The sequence below is a fragment of the Eschrichtius robustus genome, chromosome 8 (genome assembly GCF_028021215.1).
Source record: "Eschrichtius robustus isolate mEscRob2 chromosome 8, mEscRob2.pri, whole genome shotgun sequence".
NCBI classification, from domain to species: Eukaryota; Metazoa; Chordata; class Mammalia; order Artiodactyla; family Eschrichtiidae; genus Eschrichtius; species Eschrichtius robustus.
In genome coordinates, this window is record NC_090831.1 from 24,533,949 (window position 1) to 24,540,044 (window position 6,096).

The 6,096-nt window shown below is 38.4% G+C and overlaps 1 pseudogene; it reads left to right on the top strand.

Annotated features, from left to right (window-relative positions):
- The first annotated feature begins 4,222 nt into the window (after window positions 1–4,222).
- LOC137768421 (akirin-1 pseudogene) lies at window positions 4,223–5,058 on the top strand (annotated as a pseudogene).
- Window positions 5,059–6,096: the final 1,038 nt, after the last annotated feature.

The window sequence follows — 6,096 nt, forward strand, 5'->3', positions numbered from 1 at the left end:
TAAGTCAGAAAGAGAAAAACAAATACCGTATGCTAACACATATATATGGAATCTAAAAAAAAAAAAAAAAAAAAAAAAATGGTCATGAAGAACCTAGGGGCAAGACGGGAATAAAGACACAGACCTACTAGAGAATGGACTTGAGGATACGGGGAGGGGGAAGGGTAAGCTGGGACAAAGTGAGAGAGTGGCATGGACTTATATACACTACCAAACGTAAAATAGATAGCTAATGGGAAGCAGCCGCATAGCACAGGGAGATCAGCTCGGTGCTTTGTGACCATCTAGAGGGGTGGGATAGGGAGGGTGGGAGGGAGGGAGACGCAAGAGGGAAGAGATATGGGAACATATGTATATGTACAACTGATTCACTTTGTTATAAAGCAGAAACTAACACACCATTGTAAAGCAATTATACTCCAATAAAGATGTTAAAAAAAAAAAAAAAAAAGATGTTATGGAAAAACCCAAACGAACTTTTGGGCCAACCCAATACATATAGCTTTACATTTTAAAATTTAAATCTACCATATGACTTCATTTTCAGCTGAAGGCTGTAGGTTGTGTAGTTATTCTCTTTGACAAAAGAGGAAATCAGGAATATGATGACTGTGTGCTGCCCAGTTCACAAAACCCATTATTATTAATAAAGCTGTGGTCAGAACTTGGGCCATGTGATTCCTCTTCTAGAACTCTTATTATGCATCTGTCATCTGCTACTCAAATATGTTGGGATATTTACAATTACTCAACTTACTCTTTTACCTCTTTTACTTCACAAGTGTTAAATTCCATGAATCAGCTTATCTAGAAATACTGTTATAAAGGATTTTCTGAAACCATACAAATGCTAGACGAAAGTTTGTTTACCATTTTTCATATTCTTGGAGAAAGCCTTTCAAAACATGACAATACTTAAAAGGAATTACTGTGAAAAGTAATGGCATAAAAGTTGAAAATTTCAGTAATTTATAAAAATACAATAAAAATAAACTTTGAAATAGTAAAAAAATGTTTCAATTGTCAAATGTAAGAAGGCTGGCTACTTCCTTACTAATTAATAAGGAAGGGACAAATCCACAAGGGGAAAAAAAGATATTATCGTTAATATTTTAAAATGTAAATGCCAATATAATTAAGAAAATACATTAAACTTCACTTAATTAAATATTTACCAATAAATGCTAAAAACTTAAAGTGCAGTGTAAACCAGTGTGAGTGATGTATGGAGAGAGGCATTTTCACACATTGTTGTTTACCTGTATGAACTGAAATTTGGTAAAACTCTCCCTATCAAAAAAAAAGTACGTACTTTCAACTCAAAAATTTCACTTTCTGTTTACTAGTGCCCAAGCACATAAACAAAACTATACAGGCATGAATTTTTAGCATTGTTTTTGTAAGATCAGAGAACTAGAAAAATCAAAAGTTTCATTAAATATGATACTGGTCATTTAAAAGACAATACTACATTTATTATGGACTATTTTTCAATAATGGAAAAAAAGAGAGTTAACACTATCAATGATATGAGAATATCTCCAAGGTACTTGACATTAAAAGAGGCAAGTTGCAGAAAGTATGATTCAGTGTATGTACTAGTCCATATACATATGTATATACGTTTAAAATTCTTAAAATTAATGGAGGGTGTGAGGACACACCTGACATCAGTCACTTCTGAGGAACAGAACTGGTGGTTGAACAAGACTTCTCATTTTATACCTCTAAACAGATAAAACTCTCTCCCCTCCCATGAAGCCAACATTCTAGTAGATGCAGAGACAGGACAAAAAAATAGGTCAAATATATGTCTGATAGAGATACGTAATCTCCAGGAGCTAGAGCAGAGAAGAGAGAAAAGGGGAAAGGGACCTATGGAAAGGGAAGCACTTTGTTGCCTCATAATCAGGCCCCTGTCAAGTGTTGCACACAATTCGCCTCAATTAATTCTTATTATGATTCTCTTATTTAGTTTTCTCCATTTTTTGATTAAGAAAATAAGAATAAGTAGTTATTTAACTCCTAATCCCCAATCAATATAGCTAGTGTTGGTAACATCAGGAGTCACTTATGTCTGTCTGTTTCCAAATTCTAAGTGGTCTTCCAGAAAAAAAAAGAAGAGTTCCCAAAGCACTGTGCCTAAGCTGACTTTAGCACGTTGACAGTTTTAGCTTTCACGCCACTGAATTTGTCTAGTGCTCTAGTGGATTTACGTAAGGCAAGGTATACCCTCATAAAAAATAGCCTTTCAAAATATTGCACATACACAATCTTTTTAAAGTGGAAACCCGAACATACATTAGAAATGGGTACAGCATTTTTCTGCCTTATTGCTCAAGCTGAATGTTTTGCTCAAAATGTAAATATATGGTTGCAGACCTTACATAGCTCTGTGTTTTCCGGGTCTTGTGTGCTAAGCTACTAAGGAACTGTTGTCTATGTGACTGAACACTTAACAGCTGCCTTTGGGAATGTAAATTTGATTATTTGGGCTGCTCATGGGAGGGTGTGACATTTTCCACTTCAGAGACACAGGACTGGATGGCATTAGGTCACTGATTAAATAGTGATCCAAGTAAATTCAGTGTCAACTTACGCATCTATTCTACATGTATTTTCTTCTGAATCATCTTTCTCTAATAGTCTTCATATTTTCATTATAATTTAACTATCCTTTCAATATATTTAAGATATGCTGTTTAAAATGGCATCTGAACTCCTATGTTGGTGGGCTATTTCTGAATTGTCACACTGGAGGGTCTGCATATGTGTGTGTATTTGTGAGAATTACATTTCCTGAGAAGGAAATGTATCACAGCAGCTTAAATACAATAAAATAGATATTCTTAATCAAAATAATTATTAAATTAGCCTTTATACTACCTTTTTTACTAATACAACAAAGATAAAAGGTCACAGATGTAAGGGAATCATCTTTTTAGATTACCTAAAATTTCCGTAAGTTACTCTTCTTAAATGAAAAGCATAATGAGATTACACAGGCCATTTCTACTTTATCGTAATTAAGTGGTTCTGACATTGGAAAAAAGAATCCCAATATACCTAAAAATTTTTTATAACATTAATTTTACAATAAATGTGTCAGTCAAAATACTCTGGAAAAATAATGCAATGCTTGAGGAAGAAGAGTGCTTTGGATTCCTTTCCAGTTGTATTGCACAGCTAGCAAATGAGAGGATCCAACACATGCCCAGAAGGGACAGCACAAGCAATCCAATGAGGACTGGTTTAAATACGATCTGATGAACTAAATGTATTTCTGCCTGTTACTGTTAGGTTGTCTTTCAAAGCTGACTTAGAGGTATTTATTCAGCTGATCGGTCTGACAGATGACAGTTCAACCTACTGAAAATTTTTATTTTGCCTGTATGATTCTGAGAATTGCTTTGTAAAACAAATGTATTTTTAATATTGAGGGCCTTTTTTTCCTCCCAAAGTGCAAGACCTTTTATTTGGTTAGATTTTAAAATAATGACTTTCTTTTAAATAACTTAAGAGCATACTTTTTATATTAAAATACCATCCTAAATAGTAATTCTATTTAAATGTTATTTAGTAGTTGTCTCTTTATCTGAAAAAATCTGAGAGAAATTTTATTTTTTGGTTTTCACAGAAGGATTTTGCTGTGGTCATGAAACTTCTATAAAACTAACAGAAAATGATACATGGTGAAAATTTTCCAGTTAGAAAATGGGCTATTTCCAGGACTTCCCTGGTGGCGCAGTGGTTGAGAGTCTGCCTGCCAATGCAGGATACACGGGTTCGAGCCCTGGTCCAGCGGCTAAGCCCATGCACCACAACTACTGAGCCTGCGCTCTAGAGCCTTCGAGCCACAGCTACCGAAGCTCGGGTACCTAGAGCCCGTGCTCCGCAACAAGAGAAGCCACCGCAGTGAGAAGCCTGCACACCGCAGTGAAGAGTAGCCCCTGCTCGCCGCAACTAGAGAAAGCTTGCATGCAGCAACGAAGACCCAACACAGCCAAAAATAAAAAATAATAAGTAAAATAAATAATTTTTTTAAAAAATAGGCTATTTCCTTTTTAAGGTCTCTGTCATCCTTGTTGACTAACAGTCTCCAGTTGCTTTCGCAATGATTAGCCTCATCATTCTTTAGATTAATGCCGCATAGAAAAGTGCTTTTGGGTGCTGGAGCCGCCACTGGAGCCGGCTTGGCTTGCGGGCTCCGCTGAGGAGCGGGAGGTTGGGCCGCAGTTAAAGTCGCGTCGGCTCCTGGTCCCTGGCCCTTCAGCGGCATGGCGTGCGGGGCGACGTTGAAGCGGCCCATGGAGTTCGAGGCGGCGCTGCTGAGCCCCGGCTCCCCGAAGCGGCGGCGCTGCGCCCTCTGCCCGGCCCCACTCCGGGCCTCAAGCCCCCGGACGCCGAGCCGCCGCCGCTGCTTCAGACTCAGACCCCACCGCCGACTCTGCAGCAGCCCGCCCCGCCCGGCAGCGAGCGGCGCCTTCCAACCCCCGAGCAAATTTTTCAGAACATAAAACAAGAATATAGTCGTTAGCAGAGGTGGAGACATTTAGAAGTTGTTCTTAACCAGAGTGAAGCTTGTCCTTCGGAAAGTCAGCCTCACTCCTCAGCACTCACAGCACCTAGTTCGCCAGGTTCCTCCTGGATGAAGAAGGACCAGCCCACCTTTACCCTCCGACAAGCTGGAATAATATGTGAGCGTCTCTTAAAAGACTACGAAGATAAAATTCGGGAGGAATATGAGCAAATCCTCAATACCAAACTAGCAGAACAGTATGAATCTTTTGTGAAATTCACACATGATCAGATTATGCGACGATATGGGACTAGGCCAACAAGCTACGTGTCCTGAAGCTTTCTTGCATATCTGGGTACCAGGTTTGACCTCAAGAGATGGCTGCTGTACACTTTTTGCAACTGGTTTGATATCACATTTCAGCTCCAACTTTGCATCCTGAGAACACTTAAATGTTTCTGCAGGTCCATTTTATACAACTTGAAAGACCTTAAAACTTTCCGGTTGCCACAAGCATATCTTTCTTTTCTGCTCATCCAATAAACAGCTGTGCCCTACCGTGATAGATTTTCCAAACAAAAATACCTGGAGCAGCAGTTTAGCAAAATATGCCCTCAGTGGCACTCAACAAATGGAGTTTCCCCAAGCACAGTTCTGTAAGAAGTGTGTGTGAGACTGTGTGTATGTGTGTGTGTGTGTATTTTAAGTTATTATTTGTATTGTGCAAATTTTTTTGATCTTGGGGATTCTGGCTGTGAATCTGATGCACGACAATTATGGTTAAAAACATTTCCTTGGTCTGCAGAAGATCATTAATGTTTTGTGACCATATAAGCTGTAACAGTGGATTGTTTTCTGTGTAGGTGTTATTGAGAGCCTGCGAGCCACAACTACGGAAGCCCACACGCCTAGAGCCCATGCTCTGCAACGAGAAGCCACCGCAATGAGAGGTCCGTGCACTGCAATGAAGAGTAGCCCCTGCTCACCGCAACTAGAGAAAGCCCGCGTGCAGCAAGGAAGACCCAACACAGCCAAAAATAAATAAATACATAAATAAATTTTAAAAATAAATTAATTAATTTTTAAAAATAAATTTTAAAAATAAAGAAAAGGCATCACCCAGAGGTAAAATTTCCTGGGATGTGAACTACAAAACTTTAAAACAGTTTAAAACTTTAAAACAGTTTCACTTCCTCCCTCCCTGCCTCTCTCCCTCCCTCCCTCCCTTTCTTCCTTCCTTCCTTCTTTCTGCTTTAATTCCTCTTGCAACAAATCACTCACTGGGCTCAGACATTGGATTTTTTAAGCATATTTAAACTCACACACTTTTTGTAATGAGGATTTCACTGTAGGGTTTTTCTGCGAAATACCATTTTGTCCTAAGAATTGTCTGTTCAAATATTGGAGCATTTGTTTGAAAAGCCCCTCTTAGCCTTTCTAAAGATAAGTCATAATGATTTGTTTTAAATAAAAGGATTTCTATCTCCCAAATGATAGGAGATGACACTATTATATAAACACTCTTAAGAAGTTATAGAACAACAACAGCAACAGGAACTGTTTTTGTGAAGTCGTTA